The sequence below is a fragment of the Mastigoproctus giganteus genome, chromosome 1, assembly GCF_048544385.1.
Source record: "Mastigoproctus giganteus isolate SK-2022 chromosome 1, ASM4854438v1, whole genome shotgun sequence".
NCBI classification, from domain to species: Eukaryota; Metazoa; Arthropoda; class Arachnida; order Uropygi; family Thelyphonidae; genus Mastigoproctus; species Mastigoproctus giganteus.
In genome coordinates, this window is record NC_143575.1 from 144133797 (window position 1) to 144151470 (window position 17674).

Consider the following 17674-nt stretch of genomic DNA (forward strand, 5'->3'; position numbering starts at 1 on the left):
ACCACAGTAGTGGATACAAATGCAGCAGCAAATGCTTTCTAGTATCAGTTAAGCGTACAAACCGTAGCAAAAATGGGGAAAATGAGTGATCTAACGGACTTCGAATGTGGCATGGTAGTAGGTGCAAGACGTGCTGGACAAAGCATCTCTGAAACAGCATTTTCTCCTGAACTTTCCACTCACCACAGTTTCAAGGGTGTATCAAGAATGGTGCAATGAACAGAAAACATCCTCTCAACGGCGCTCCTGTGGAAGAAAATCGCTTGTTGATGAGAGAGGTCAGAGGAGGATGGCTAGAATTGTGCAAGCAAACAGACGGGCCACAAAGTCGCACAGTGGCAGCACAGTGTAGAGTGATAGTTAATAAATTGTACATTTGTAATGCACACACGATACATAAACAAACAGAAATGGTTTAATAAATTTGAGAATTTAGTCTCTAAAGTTAACATACATGTAAGCTATTTAATTTAGGTAAATATTTGACGAGAATTGAAATTGTCAAGTTCAAATCTTGCCGAATAGCAAGAATGGAGAAAATGAGTGATCTAACGAACTTCCAATGTGGCATGGTAGTAGGTTTTACATCATGCAATTACAAAATTGCATGATGTAAAAGGTTAAAGAATTAAGTTTTTATCAAAATATGCTTCTTCAATAAAACGATAAGTAAAAATGTTCTGAAGGTACACACCAAATTGTTTCCTATGGAAAAGAGATTCATGTTATCCATATTTTTTAGAAATCTAATTTTAACAGTAATCTTACAAAGGTGGTAGATGACTTTCATCAACCGGTGAAATACCACCACTTTGCTTATTGGAGGCTTGAAGTGGTGAAACCCATGTTTAGTCTCTAGAGCAAAGTTTCTGGCATCCCCCTCCCCCATATTTCTCCTTCAACCCATGCACGGTACTAAGTACTATTGGTTTTGTTACCTTTCGTGTTTGGGGTTTTCATAAAAAAAAAAAAAGACATTTTAAATAGTTTCCAACTCTTGGCCAAATGTTAAACTGCTCTGACTTAATTGGAAGTTTCCAGTATATGAAAGACAAAAGCAGCGTTGGATGTAGGCAGACCTAGGTTTTTATGATAATATTCACGTGATATAAACTGATGTTATAAAGAAGAAAATATTCTTTATTTGGTGCGTATAAGTAACATCCCGACATTTTATTATGTTGTCGGAAGTCCATTGTACAAATTTCTTAAATGCTTAATTAAGAGGATACAGCTCTGTAAAGCTTAATGTCGGCTGCTTAGGACAAAGATTTAATATGTAATGTCTCAAAGTGTATAGCTATATCATTAATATAGATGTTAAACAAAGGGCGAAAAGGCGATGTATCGGGGTACTCCCCTTGGTCCTTTGTTTAACACAGTTGAAGAAAAGCTTCTGAAAACTGCCCCAATAATAATAAGGCAGATAATAACTGACTTATTATTAGGTATGTTCGGGGTCTGACGGCACCTGGGATTTCTCCCATCTCCGCGTATGTTCTCTGTATCGGACAAGCCAGAGATTTAAGTGTGTGGGATATGTACTGTGTAGTTTGTTGTGCCCATTGTTCATCCGGCCTGTTAGCCGCCGGGCCCCTAGTAAGACCCGACGTTACCAATACCTGCCACAGGGAGGCCGGCCGGGTGTTACCAATATTTGTACTCTAGCTGGTCTTGCCACTTACTTTCCTGGGATTTCAGTGGCTAGGACCAAAAAAAAAAAATAAAATAATAAAATAAAAAAAAAATAATAATAAATAATAATAATTATAATAAATAAATAAATCGAGGTTGATATTAGTGATACTTAGCAAGTTAGTATTAATAGTACGCGACGTGGGGCTGTGCCGTGAAAGTGAGTTTTAAAAACCAAATAGGTCGGGCAAGAATTTTGATGTTCTCTTTTGATTTTGAAATGTAGGGCTAAACGCTGTGCAAGACAAAAGTTTGGGGGAAGGATGAAGACTGGGGGGAAGGAGTTGGAAATAAGGGGCCGACAGAGTAGATAGTCCCTGCAGGTAGTGAGGCATGCCCGTGCCCCACCAGAGTGAGAAAATTGGGGAGGCAAGGAGAGGCAAGCCTCTCCTCCCCAGGAGTTTGGAAAGAAAGATCCGCTCAAGAGAGTGCGGATTTGGGTCGCCAATAGGCTGTTCCGGCGGGAGAGTGCCACCGTATGTCGTCTCCATCAGTTTGCAGGCCCTAAAAAGCTGGCCGTTGAGTCTCATCTAGGTGGGACACTAATAGGGGATTAAATCTGGGATGTCATCCTTCCAGACTGCATGTGGTCTGGGTCCTATTTTCTGGTCATTATCCTGGGGTCATAATCAAGTCTACTGGTTGTCATTATGGGGTTTTATCCCTTCCGTGATGTTTGATAGTCCTCACGCTACCTTTTGTCATTATATAGTGGGTCTATGCTGCAAGGTCTGGGGGCAGTGTCCCTTTGTTCTGATGTCACAACTATTTAAAGGTGTTTTTTTTTTCGCTTCCATTGGCGGTAATCATGACTCTTGTGGTTAGACAATATATTGTAATTTGTCTTTTCCCAGTTCATTTTGTACTCAGTCCAAGGTTTGTATAGTCGGCTCCTCTGTGTCATCTCGCTGCTATTTGCAGGTTTGTTTTGTCCCATTCCTTTAAGGCCTTCTGTATATGGCGGTTAGTGTTTGGCGCCTGGTAAATAATCCCTGGGCAAAATCAGTTAAGGCTAAATATTCCTCTTGTGTATCTAGTAGATGTGACTCAAGATCCCTCGGTAGATAGTGAACTCTAGTTATTAGTCTGCATCTAAGGTCTTCGTATTGGGCACACTCAAACATAATGTGCACCCAGCTTTCTTGTTCCCCGCAAGTACAACGCGGATCCTCCACTATTCCCAATGCTGTAAGCTTTGCATTGAAAGCCCCGTGACCCGTAAGGAGGTAGGTCGTGTAAAGTCCGGGTTGCAGCCAGGTTGGAAGAATGGGGTAAACTCTGTCTACGTCCGTGATGAACTTTTTTGGTGATATTCCCTTTTGTTGTGTTTGTCCAGCGGTATTGCCAGGTTTCTTTTAAGTATTTCTGCAGCCTGTTCTTTTCAGCCTTGTGGGTTGCACTGTTATCCACTGTGTAGTCTAGGTGGGTGCAAGGCATTCCTTTGTTTATATAATAGGCTATTCCAGTACGTATGATGTCCAGATCAAGGGGAAGGGCTCCGGCCAAGACCTGTAGGGCAACAGTGCTAGTGGTGCTGCAGGCTCTGGTAATGGTTAACAGGATAGTTCTATGGATTGAGTCGATTATGCGTCTATTTACGGCGGTTGATGCCTTGTGATACCAAACCGCAGAGGCATATGTTATAGCTGGTAGGAATGTCGTTTTATAATATAAGGAGAGTACGCGACGTTTAAGTCCCCAGTCACGACCGACCACACGTGCTAACAGTGCAGAGTACTTCCTTATCTTTGTTCTTAGATGTGTGAGATGCTGCTTGAAGGAAAGATTACAATCTAATATCACCCCCAGGTACTTAAGCTGGCTTTGGAGTTTCACTGTGGTGTTGTTCACCTTTATTTGAGGCGGCCTGTGCAGGTCAAGGGTGCCTTTCAGTAAGATTGAGGATGTCTTAGTTGGTAAGATTTTTAGGCAGTGTAAGGTGGTCCAGTCCTGTAGTATCTTGATGGCATGGTTTGCTTTTACCTCCAACTGGGTTCTACTGTCGGCAGCAATTTTCAAGATTAAGTCGTCGGCAAAAGCTTGGGTTTGGACGTCACCAAGGTCCATGGCCAGGAACTCATCCAAGACAATGTTCCACAACAGCGGCCCCAGGACAGAACCCTGGGGGCAACCCCTGCAGACACTGCGGTTTACCCTACCATAGGGTGCCACGACACTAATACTCCTGTCGGTAAGGTAAGACTTGATAGTGAGATACAAATTGCAGGGAAGGTTGGCCCGCCTTAGCCTTGCCAGGACACTTGGCCACCAAATGGTGTCGAAAGCCCCGGCAAAATCTATGGAGATGATTAGGTAGTATTTACTGTTGGAACTGGTGACACCGTACAGCAGATGTCTAAGTGCCTCTACTGTCGAAGACTCGGGCTTAAAGCCGAACTGGGTAGACATGTGCAGTTCAGCACTCTTGTAATGCGTGTCAATTCGGGCATATAGCATTCTCTCAAATAGTTTGCTGATTACTGGTAGCAAAGCTATCGGTCTGTAGGTGGTTGGCTGTTGTGGAGGCTTCGTGGGTGTTTTCGGGATCAGTTTCAGTCCCGCAGTCTTCCAGTTTCTTGGGAAGATGCCTTGATGCAAACAGTTATTAAACAGATTTAGGAGGAGTTCGGGGGTCAGATCCGTTACTTTTTTGATAATTTCCGGTTCGAGATAATCGAGGCCTGGGCACTTATTATTTCTTACGTGATTTGCCGCGGATTTGGTGTCATCTAGCGTGAACGGTGGTTCACGGGAGTCAGTGGTGTACATGTCATTTTCTTGGCATATTCTATGCTGTTCAGGTGAAGTAGGCATGGCAGTCTCTGGGAAAATAGTGCCCAGAATATTTGTGAGTGACTGTTGCCATGTGGTGGTTTGGCTCCCTTGTGGTGTCAATGTGGTAGAAATAACTTCCCCCCCTGGAGAGTTTGTGATTATCCTATAGACTACCCCCCATGGCTCATTATTTCCTGTTATGCCTGCCAAGTTTTCCCAGGCTCTTTGTTTGCTCTTGTTTATCGCATCCGTATATCTGTTTCTTGCTTCTCTATAGCGCTCCTTTAGTATCTGGACCTCAGCAGCAGGCCATGTGCGTCTTGCCCGTTGAAAGAATTTTCTTCTTCTCATGGTCTCCCTTCTGAGTTGCTGGATCTCGTGAGACCACCACGGGACTGCTCCCGGTTTGGGATTTCTCCTCTTCATTGATGCTTCACTCGCCGCAAGTATTATTTCCGTTACCCTCTTTTGATTCTCGTCTGGGTCCCCATTCTGGTCTGTTGTTTCCATGCGTTGGGCCGCAGCAGGCATTAAGACCTCTCTGAACCTTTCCCAGTTCGTCCAGCGGATGGCGAAGCGATTTAGTGTTTGTTTAGGTATCAGTAGCCTGTTTAATGATCTTTTGATTTGGCAGGTAATCACCCTGTGGTCGGAAGTCGTCCACGAGTCTCTGACGATCCACTCATCAATGTAACCTGCAAGGTTTCCCGTGGACAACGTGACATCAATAGTCGCCTCCCACAGGGTATTACAAAATGTAGGCATCTGGTGTAGTCTGTTCAGGATAGTGAACCTAGAGTTCGAGAGAAAGTCCTCTAAAATCTGTCCATTTCTGGTACCTCTCCTGTCTGGGGTCAGACTGTGCCAGGCTGGTGAGCGGCAGTTTACATCTGCCCCAATTATGATTCTTTGATCAGGGAACATGTCGGTCAATGCCTGCAAGTACCTGGTGATGGGTGTGATGTCCTCGCCCGGCCTGCTGTAAAGGGCAACAGCATAGATTTGGCCCAATGGCGTTAAGATGTGGGCACACGCCGCCCAGGGTGCACAAAGCTGTGTTACTTAGGAGCAGTAACTAAAAAAGTCGAGGTGTCAGATGACACATGTCGACGATTCCACCTGGCCTCAGAAACGATCCAACACAAAGCCGCAGGATGCAAGGTGATCATCCAGACTGAGTACACTCCTAGACACGACCAGGTAGCCAGGATAATACATCAGAAATACCAGTTGATTAAAGAAAGTGTACCGTACTACCAATACAAACCCTAGGCAGCACTAGAGACCCCAACCCACAAGCTGTACTGGAACCGCACCATAATAACGGATAAGATAATCCTGCACAACAAACCGAGCATAACCCTTGTGGACAAAAATGGAAAGGCTACCTATCTGATTGACATAGTGATTCCCAGCACTGGCAACCTCCAGAAAACCCATGAGGAAAAGATCAGGGAGTACACGAACTTAACACAGGATATCAAAAAGATGTGGCATATGCAACAAGTAACGGCCGTCCCAATAATCGTGTGAGCCACCGGTATAGTGCCAAAAACCCTACATAACAGCTTAGCAGCAATGCGTCTGCCAGAGAACACCTACAAGGAACTCCAGAAAGTTGCAACCCTGAACACTTGTAAAATAGTCAGAGTACCTTGACCAACAGTAACACTAGACATAGCCACCCTGTGTACTTTTTTGTTTAGGCAGTACCTGTCACGGGGTGGAATCCCAATCAGGGAGAAATAATATAAGAGCAACAATAATAATAATAATAAAACTTGGTATAATATTTCATAAGCATAACTTTGGTGCAGCTAAACAGCGGTTCACATATTCAATAAAATTTTAGTTTTTATATTAAATGTCTATGCGATTCCAGGTCAAGGATCAAATCAAATCATTATAGATACACCTTCCCGGAGCCCTTGCTTTCGACTCAAGAAAAGAATCCCGACCTCCATAGAGCTGACCCACGATACTGACGTCAAGCGAGAAAAGACTAGATGTTACAATGAACTTACCAATCTGTGGCAGACCAGATGGGACACCTCTACCATTGGTGCAGTAACTAAAAAATTCCTCCCGATGGAAACCTTTGCAACGTCTAAAACGACCATCTCCTGGTTTTCATTGAGTCTGGCATCTACGTACATTGTCAGCGGCCACGGTTCCCTTAACGACAAGCTCCACCAACTGGGATTGATCAACACAGATCTTTGCATTTGTGACAACAAAGAAAACTGGTTCCACATCCTTTTCGAATGTGATTTATATGAAGAACAACGTGAACAACTAAAGGCAACTGTCTCTAGCATTGCGACTGACCAGAAGTTTGCCAAGGTTGTCTTTTTACCCTGCTGGCTATAACGCTAACCCAGTAATAATTAATTCCCATAATCCCGTTATTTTATTTTTTATATATTATTATTTTTTTCTTCTCTCTCTACGCTAAACTCAGGTTCTAGGTCTGTCCTTGTAACTAGAGTAGCTCTTCTCTGCACTCCTTCCTTTTCCCCTTGTCCTGTGCATAGCTTCGTGGCGGAAACCGCACGAAGCTATGCACCCGTGATGTCAACAAGTAACTGTTCAGGCGGGCACTCTACTTCCGTTAGATGAAGAACGAGATACATCAGCTGATATTGTGGGCTGTTTATTAGGTAGAGGCTGATTATAATGGGTGGGGCGAAGACTGTTCGCAGGCGCGTTTGTTTGCGGTCGGTAATGGTCTGGGGCTTGTACGGGATGAAAAACTTTTCTCCCCTTCTCTCTCTTGCGTTCTGCTCTGGCCTGGGATTCCCCAGGCCAGAGCAGCCCCTCTCTCTTCAAAAAATAAAAACATATTTTTTTTTTTAATTTTTTATTTTCCTCTCTCTGCACTCTGCTCTGGTTCTGGGGCTGTCCTTGGAGCAGGAGGAATAGCTCCTCTCTTTACTCTTTCCTTTTCCTCTTCTAATCCCGTACGGGATGAAACACTTTTTTCACCTTCTCTCTCTCTCTCTCCCACCATCCTGTGCAGGAAAAATTTCCTGTGCGGGTGGAAAAAATTTTAATTTTATACTATATACACTGGCCTTACCTTGACAGACAGTCTTTTAAAAAAAAAGTAAAAAGTAACCAGAGTTGAACTTGTGTTCTAGGAGCCGCCTACACAATACATACAAACAACACCTTTCCAGAAAACTTCGTCCACCTTTAGCTGTGGTGTATCTGCTGCCAAAACATAAAAAAATGTAAGTGCACAGAGCTCAGGGCCGAAAACCCTACATTGAAGGACCAAATAAAGCATTAAAGAAGTTAATCTTTATGGAAAATGTTTATGAAAACATTTTCCATAATTATAGGCAATGAGTAGGCAGCAAAAATATACTCTGTCAGATCGAGCCATTTGAAAATCTGCAATTAGCTTCGTTTTAAATACATTTATTATTATTGTAAAAAATATTGTTATTACGTTGCTCATATATTATTTCTCCCTGATTGGGGTTTCACCTCGTGACGGGAATTGCTACCAAGTACACAGGTCGGTTATGTATGGTGTTAATGTTGGTCGAAGACGCTCTGACAATCCTACAGGTGTTCAGGATTGAAACTTTCTGGAGTTCCTTGTAGGTGTTCACTGGGAGACCTCTTGTTGCTAGGCTGTTATATAGGTTCGTTGGCACTATACGGTAGTTGAAACGATGATAGAGATGGTTGTCACTTCTTGCATGTGCTATGCCACACCTTTTTGATCTCCTGTCTTAGGTTCGTGTATTTCCTAATCTTTTCCTCATGGGTTTTCTGGAGATTGCTAGTGTTGGGCACTGCTATGTCGATCAGAGAGAGGTAGCCTTTTCCTTCTTATCCATAACGTTCTGTCCGGTCTGTTGTGCAGGATTTTCTTATCCGTTATTGTGGCGCGATCCTAGTACAGCTTGTGAATTGGGGTCTCTAGTGCTGCCTGGGGTTCGTACTTGTAAATAATAAATAAATTATCTGTTTATACTCCGGGACGACCAAACGGTCAGAGGAGTTCACAAAATAGACAGAATACAAGAAACAGCACCGTATTCAGAAGTCACGGGCTCGAACCCCGATCACTCAAGGCACGTGTACTTATGCACCCGCGCGCCTGACCACTAGGCTACGGGTACGGTATGCTTTCTTTGATCCACTAATATTTCCTCTCTAGCTTCTGATGTACACTGAAAGGACGCCCGACGCATGGGTCGCACTATCACGGAGGTGGTATAGAAATTGCACTCTTTCTCCGTTCGACAGTATCAAGAGTGTATCGGGAATACGCCATTTGCGGAATAACATATCGTGTAGAGCGCTGTGGACTGAGAAAGGTGGTTGATGAACGTGACCGTCAAAATCTGTCTCGCATTGTTTCAGCCAATTGAAGAGCGACAATGGCAGAAATCACCACCGATTTCAACGAGGAACGTGCCAGAAACATCTCCACCAATACCATCAAGCAAACAGCCGCAATAAGTAATGGGAGCCGCCGACCCACCAGAGTCCCATTGCTAACACCACGACACAGGACTCTACGACGCAACTGGTGAAAGAACATCGTCACTTGACTTTGGATGATTGGAGACGGGTCTCTTGGTCCGATGTGTCCCGTTTCCAGTTATTTCCAGCGGAGGAAAGGGTACGTATCTAGCGGAACCCGCACGAAGCTATGCACCTGTCATATCAACAAGGAACTGTTCAGGCAGGTGGACGATCGGTTATGGTCTGGGGCGTGTTCAGCTGCCACACGATGGGACCTCTTGTACGTCCAGACATATGTCTGAACGGTCCAGGTTATGTGTCCATCCTTGCAGACCATCTGCATCCCTTCATGGTCATGGTGCACCCACAGGGCAATGGACTCTCCCAGCAGGACAATGCTTCTCCCAACAGAGCTGTGGTGACTAGAGCGTGATTAGAAGAGCATTCCACAAATTTTACCACCATGGAATGGCCTTCCCGTTCACCTGATATGAACCCCGTGGAGCATCTTTGGGATGCTGTGGAAATGTTCGTTCGAGCTTTGGATCCTCCACCCAGGAATGCGACGGAATTATGGACAGTGGTGCAGCAAGTATGGATGGAAATACCTGTGGAACGCTTTCAGCAACTAGTGGACTCAATACCTCGCCATGTGACTGCCCTTATGCGGGTGACAGGTGGGGATGCCCGTATACGAGTGTACTCAGTCTGGGTGATCACCTTGCATTCTGCATTGATGTGTTGGATCGTTTCTGAAGCTAGGTGCCATCGTCGACATATGTTATCTGACATTCTGGGCTCTTTGGCAATGTATTGTTCATAGTTTCTGGTGTTGATAACCTCATCTTGGATGATGAGCATGAATCCTTCAGTTTCGGGTAAGAGCGTCCCTCTCGTGAGCCATGCATTAGAAGCAATTTTATCTATGTGATCTTGATGGGGGCAATTGTAGTGCCTACTGTGGAGTGTCTTCTTTGCCCATCTTTCTAGTTTCGTTTCTGTCATCTGGGTGGGCGGGCACTCCTCGCTTAGGTTGAGTGGGGTATCGCGCTTATCAATCTTCCTTATGGCCTGGTAGAGTGGTGTTTGTTTGTTTTTTGGAAGTACCGGTAATCCTTCAGGTTAGCTATTGCTGTCTTCTGTTGCTCGATTAGGTCTATCAGGCCCCTTCCTCCATCTTTCCGAGCTATTCACAGTCTCTCCACGGCTGACTTTGGGTGGTATTGGCGGCTCTTGGTCATCATTGTTATTATTATATATGTCTGTTACCAGTAAGGCGTGTCCCTAATACAGCCATCAAGCTAGAAGGGCTACATATATGCAAAATTTCCAATATACATAATTGTCTCCAAATATACATAGCAATATCTGCAGATATACAAAGTTACATCCGTAAGTGAACATAGTAAATGGATGTAAATAGAGTACATGAATAAATGACGCTCGTGGCAGAAAAGAAAAATGTATGGAATGCATATGAATTATCAGGCGACACAGAAGCCTACGACAGATATAAGTTGGTCTGTATTCAAGTCACGAAGGAGGTTAGGCCGGCGAAGGAAGATTACGAGAAATCTTTGGCAAAAGACTCAAAGAAAAACAGTAAAGAATTCTTTACTTATGTAAACTCTAGAAGGAAGGGGATGAATCAGATTGGTCCAATTAACATCGATGGTTCGATTATTGATGATCCTGTTCAAGTAGCTGATAAACTGAATGAGTAATTTGCATCTACATTCACACATGAGAAGTTATTCAATGAGGGGAGTGCCAGAAGTTTATCAAACTCTAACAAGAAGCCAAGTGATATTGTGATAACTGACAGCAAAGTGGAGGATAAATGGTTGAAGTTAAACATAAAAGATGCACCTGGGGCAGATAGAATCTATCTAGTTATAATGAAGGAGGCAGCAAGGGAAGTAAGCAAACCCTTAGCCATAATTATGAGAACATCCTTAGAGTCAGGAGAGGTCCCCATGGATTGGCGATGTGCAATTGTATCTCCAATTCACAAAGGGTGACACAAATAATAATAGACCTGCTAGTTTAACTTGTGTTCCGAGGAAAATAATGGAGTCACTGGTTAAAGAGGTGATACAGGATCACCTAGACAAGACAGTATCAATAATTCAGACACAGCATGGGTTTGTTAAGGGGACGTCTTGTCAGACCAGTTTGATTGAATACCACGATGTGGTCACAAAGGAACTGGATGCTAAAAATAATTTTGATATCATATACTTGAATTTCAGGAAAGCTTTTGATACTGGTGCACATGGGAGACTGCTGTACAAATTGGAGAGGTATGGCATTAAGGGCACTTTACTGAATGTTGAGTGGGTGACGGCAGAGAGTGGTAATAAAAGGACACTGTTATACGTGGACTAATGTTATTAGCAGAAACCCCCAAGGTTCGGTGCTGGGCCACATTGTTGTTTTGTGTATTTATCAGTGATATCGTAAAGTTATATCAGGCTTAATGTCCAAGTTTTCAAATAATACAAAAGTTGGAAGGGTTGTTAATTACACTACAGTATGCTACTGCAACAGGATCTAGAAACGTTAGACAGATGGGCTACCTAACTTTGCATTTTTCAATGAAGTTTAACAATGACAAATGCAAAGTACTGCATATGAGTAGCAGTAACCCAAGGGAAAAGTACCAACTCTGTGGTACTACACTCAGGGAGGTGGAGAATGAAAAAGACCTGGAGATAATTGTGCAGTCAGATATCAAGTTCTCTAAGCAGTGCAGACTTGCTGCCAGAGCAGGTCATGGAGTTTTATCAATGATATATAGGAATTCGCTAGCAGATGCAAGGAGGTGATTATCCTTTTGTGTAAGGCAGTGGTCAGGCCACACATTAATTACTGTATACAGGTCTGGAGACCTCATTTTAGGAAAGATGTTGATTTGCTAGAACGAGTACAGAGAAAGGCAACAAAGGGGTGCCCTTATGAAGAAAGACTTAAGTTCTGCAAGTTGCAGCATCTGGAGACTAGGCACCTCCGAGGTGATCTGATTGAGGTGTATAAGGCCTTGAATGGTTTGAGCAGGCTCAGTGCTGACGGTATACTTCCGCTTGCTTATGCTAAGAACCTGAGGGAGGCATAGGTACAAATTGAGGAAAGACAGTTGTAGAATAGATGTGCGGAAGTTTGCCTTTAGTCAATGGGTAGTTGATTGCTGGAACAGGCTTCCATCTGTTGTTGTGGAAGTTGATAGCTTAAATAAATTTAAGGCTGAACTAGACAAACATTTGGAGTGACTGGATGAGTGAAATGGGAAGGGTTTTTTTTTTTTTGCTGATTCTGTATAAACTTGCTTTCTTGCATCATATACCTCTGCTAATGCAAGTTTAGTACATTATACACCGTTGAGCCAAAACATTATGACCAGCGAGTCGTTATGAAAATCGAAGCAACTGCAGGTGAACTACTGCGCTGGTCGGGACACGGTATAAAACCACCTGATACCGAGCTCCGTTAATCAGTATTACTCTTGTTTTTCAGATGGGAAAGGTAGCGGACTTAAGCGAGTTTGACAAAGGCCAAATTGGAATGGCCAGAAAACTGGTCAGAGCATATCCGAAACGGCACGGCCTGTGGAATGCTCACGGTCAGCCATGGTTAGTACCTACCGAAAGTGGTCGGAGGAGAGGAAAACCCACGAACCGCTGGCAAGGTTTTGGACGACCACGGCTCATCGACGCTCGAGGAGGGCGAAGGCTCTCGCGGTGGTACGAGGTAACAGAAGGGCGACTGTAGCGCAACTAGCCGGTAATTGGAATGCTCGTGACGGGAGTAATGAATCGCAACACACAGTACATCGAACCCTGCTGAAAACGGGGCTGCATAGCCGCAGGTCGCTCCGAATGCCCATGCTAATCACAGTTCACTGGGGACAGTACCTACAATGGGCACGCGACCATCGAAACTGAACCTTGAGTGATTGGAAGAAGGTTGTCTGTTCTGATGAATCCCGTTTCCTGTGGACCACGTGCGTCGTTTACCTCGGAAAGTGATGGCGCCTGGATGCACCGTGAAACGAACACAAGCTGGTATAAGGTATATTTGGGTCAAACGGTACCTGGGGTTTCTCCCATCTCCGCGAATGCACATTGTATCGGAAACGGGAACACTGTCAAGTGAGAGATTTAAAAGTGCGTGGGTCGTGGGTTGTGTAAGATGTTGTGCCCATTTTTCCTCTGGCTTATTTGCCGCCTGGCCCCTAGGCAGGTGTTACCAGTAAGTGATACTCTGGCAGGTCCTGCCACCTACTTTCCTGGGATTTCAGTGGCAAGGACCTAAAAAAAAAAAAAAAAAGGTTGAAGTAATCGCGGTTGATTTAGGTAAGATTTTGTTAAAGAACGCTGCGTTGGGGCTTATACACTGAAAGGACGAGTTCTAGGAGCCCAAAAGGTCGGGCAAAATTTTGTTGTAATTTAAGTTTCGACATGTGAGATGAACGCTGTGTATGAGAAAGTATTGGGAGGGGAGACTGAAGACTGGGAGATGAAGTAGGAAGGAGGGGGTCGATAGTGAAGGTGACGCCCGTTTTTTTCTGCTCGAATCTGAATTTGGTGCATATTGTGAAGATTGAGATCATCTTCGGGAAAGATGTGATCAATGATTTTCTCAACTGTTGAGTGGCGATGTTCTGCTGGTATACCCTGGGTCCAGTCATCCATGGGTCGGGCACTCTGTCTACCACATACCTAATCATCATCCGCCGAGATGGAAGAAACCCCTGGTGCCGCTTGACATTAAATACACTACGCACTTTTTACCTAAATATCATTGCTGACCCACAGACACACTTTCATGGCAACGGTCTTCCCGTCTGGCAGATCTGTCTTTCAGCAGGATAGTGCATCATTCCACACCGCCCGGATTGTTCAAGACTGGTTCGCGGGATATGAGGAAGAATTCCAGGTATTCCCCTGCCCTCCAAATTCCGCAGACATCAATCCCATCGAGCATTTGTGGTTCATGTTGGAACAACAGCAACTCCGATCTGTGGCGTATCAACCACGGACCTTACAGGAGTTAGAGGATCTGCTGGTTACGTGTTGGTACCAGACACTAAAGACACATTTAGAAATCTTGTAGCGTCCATGCCTCGCCGAGTACGAGCTATTTTGACTACACGTGGAGGACCAACATCATATTAGGTAGGTGGTCATAATGTTTTGGCTCATCGGTGTATGTATCCCATGCATTTTTCTTCTCTGCCACATGTCTCATTAGTTCATCTGACATCCATTTAGGCCTTAGCCTTGAACAATATTTCTTGGTTGTTATGAAAAGCCTAGTAGCCTTCCAAGATTAATTCTTTGAATGCTTGCAATTTAGAATTTGTTGTTGGTAACGTCATCAGTTGGTCTCCCACTGTATAAACTTTAAAAACTGTCTCTGACCTCCGTAGCGACCTTAATGAAAGCAAAAACTTTTTTCCCTTTACCCTTGATAGTAGTTACTCTCTTTGAGTAAATCCGACATCACCACACTGATCACTACCATATAATGGCTCCTTTATCTGCAGATTCTTAATGCCTAAAGAAGCACTTGATTTGATTATCACTACTGATAATCAAATCAAGAGTATTATTCCCTCTGGTTGCCTCCCGAAGATGCTGCTGTAAAAGACAATCATCCAATAAAGCCACAAAAGCCTTGCTAGTGTGCGAATGACCAACCCACAAGTTTCAGTCAATATCTGGAAAATTAGAATCCCCATTATAAGACAATCTGATTTACTGGCCCACTCTATTTCGCGGTACAGCTGTTCAATATTCTCATCAGAGTCATTAGGCCTATAGTACACTCCTACTCTCAATTTTGCTTTGACTCAAAAACTGACACCAAACTGACTCAAAACCTTCCACCCATGTTAGCTTGATGTACTTCCTTAGATTTTGTGTTCCTTACCTAATAGCATAACACCTCCTCCCTTCCTGTCATTCCTGTACACATTATATTCCCCCAATTCCAATTCTGCATTCCCTATGTCTGTGTGATATCCCAACAATATCTGCCTTTGATGTTTTGACCAGCACGTCAAATTCATCAATTTTATTTACTACACTCCTAGCATTGGTGTACACGCAAGTATACATGCACCTGTTCTTATTCTTAGCTGCCTTAACACAGCAGATGTATTTACTTTTTCCGCAATGACTGCCAGTTTTCTCTGAAATCCCCAGCGCATTGCAAGAATCACTTTAACTTCTGCCAGCGGCTATTGTTAATCTATTAGTGTGTGTGTGTGTGTGTGTGTCCCCAAATTAGCTGTTTTCTGACCCTCCTAACACTGCCTCGATAGCATTAGCAAATATTCTTGCTCCCTTTCTATTTAAGTGTATCCCATCCCTGTAGAAGCGGTCTCTCCTGTTAACAAGTACAGACCAGGCTGAGAAAAATTCTACACTTTGAGCCTTGCACAACCTCTCCATGGCCGAATTGATTGACAGGGCCCTCATCATATACTCCCTCTTATCGTGTCTGGGCAGAATTGCAGACAATTTGGAATTCAACCCTAGCTCGCCGCTTTTTTTTTTTTTTTCAACATTAACCCATACTTGCTAAGTAATTCCACCGTTTTCCTACTCTTAATATCATTGGTGCCAACGTGTACAACGATATCACCTTTTGTGCCCTTAAAAGATGATATCTGCTCTACGACGTCATCAACTTTTGCTCCTGGCAGACATACCCTAGTCTTGTTCCACTTATCCTTTTTGCACAATACATTCCCCATTTCCCTGACAATAGTCACCAACAACTACTAGCTCCTGTGGTATCATCGCATTCTGCCTTGGGGATTGCCGCTGTGTTGCCTGATGTTCAAGTGCAAGCTCTGGCGTTGATGTGGGGAGCTGAGAGCTTGATGAACCACTCAATTTAAGTCCTTTGAGGGCATCTACTCTGTTCTTCAAGCTCTCATAAAGGCTCATAACAACGCTGAGTTGGCGCCTCATTTCCTCACACTCCTGACATCGAGCGCGCACACACACACGCGCACGCACACAAAGACATTCCCCTTTGCAATATCATGTCTCATTCCTGAATGCCCCAAACATCAAACAATCAGTACATTTCAAGTGCTGTGATTCAGAGGACAACCCCCCCCCCCCCTCTGTTCTCACCCGAGCCACAGCACTCCCACTACCTTGAGCCTTTTGCTTTGCAGCTCTGGTCTGAGGCATGATTTCGATTCAATTTTAATACAATTCAAATATAAATTTAATACAATTCAAAATATTACATTGAAAGTGTCTACAATTCTGCCCAGACACAATAAGAGGGAGTATATGATGAGAGCCTTGTCGATCAATTCGGCCCTGGAGAGATTGAGCAAAGCTCAAGGGGTAGAATTTTTCTCAACCTGGTCTGTGCTTGTTAATAGGAGAGACTGCTTCTATAGGAATGGGATACCCTAAAATATAAAGGGTGCAAGAATATTTGCTGATGCTGTCCAGACAGTGTTAGGTGGGTCGGAAAACTGCTAGCTTGGGGGGAGGATACACGGACTGATATATTAACAGTAGCAGCTGGCAGAAGTGAAAGTTATTCTTGCACAATGAGCAGCAACCTGGAAAACAAGATGCATGGGATTTCAGAGACTGCTGGAGGTCATTGCGGAACAAGTAAATACATGGGCTGTGTTAGGGTAGGTAAGAATAGGAACAGGTGCATGTATACATGCGTGTTCACCAATGCTAGGAGTTTGATAAATGAATTTGAGGTGTTGGCCACAAATCAAAGGCAAATATTATTGGGATATCAGAGACGTCGTGTAACAGAGATATAATGAATACAGTACTGGAATTTGGGGATTACGATGTGTACAGGGAGAACAGACAGGATAGGAAGGGAGGAGGAGTTGTGTTATTAGTTAAGAAAAACATAAAATCCAAGGAAGTACAGCCAGTCGACATGGCTGAACAGTGCAGTATCGAGTCAGTTTGTTGTGACATAAGCACTGGGAAAGCAAAATTGAGAGTAGAAGTGTGCTATACGCCTAATGACTTTGAGTATAATAAACAGCTGTACAGAGAAATAAAGGGGGCCGGTAAATCAGGTTGTCTTATGGCGATTTTCATTTCTCAGATATTGACTAGAATTTGTGGGTTGGTCAGTCATGCACTAGCAAGGCTTTTGTGGATTTATTGGATGATTGTTTTCTACAGCAGCATGTTCGGGAGGCAACTAGAGGGAGTAATACTCTTGATCTGATTGTCAGTAGTGATTCTTCATTCATTAAGAATCTGCAGATAAAGGAACCACTAGGCGGCAATGATCACAGTGTGCTGAAGTGGAATTTACTGAAAGAGGTAACTGCTATCAGGGGTAAAGGGAAGAGTTTTTGCTTTCGTAAAGGTGACTACAGGTGGTCTGAGACGGTATTTAAATTCCATACGGTGGGACCAACTGATGATGTTATCAAGAGCAAATTCAAAATGGGAAGCATTCAGAGAATTAATCTTGGAAGCTCCTAGTCTTTTTCATGCCAAGCAAGAAATATTATTCAAGGTAAAGGCATAAAAGCATGTCAGATGAAATAATGAGACGTGTGGCAGAGAAGAAAAATGCATAGGATACATGTAAAGTAACAGGTGACACGAAAGCCTATGATAGATATAAGCTGGTCTGTATCTAAGTCACAAAGGAGGTTATGCAGGAAAAGGCAGATTACGAGAAATCTTTGGCAAAACAA

At 43.7% G+C, this 17674-nt stretch overlaps 1 protein-coding gene across 1 annotated transcript in view; it reads right to left on the bottom strand.

Moving 5' to 3' along the window:
- The window catches only part of LOC150091175 (uncharacterized), a 97759-nt gene that overhangs the window by 20854 nt on the left and 59231 nt on the right, over positions 1-17674 (bottom strand). The gene's annotated exons all lie outside the window — the stretch shown is intronic.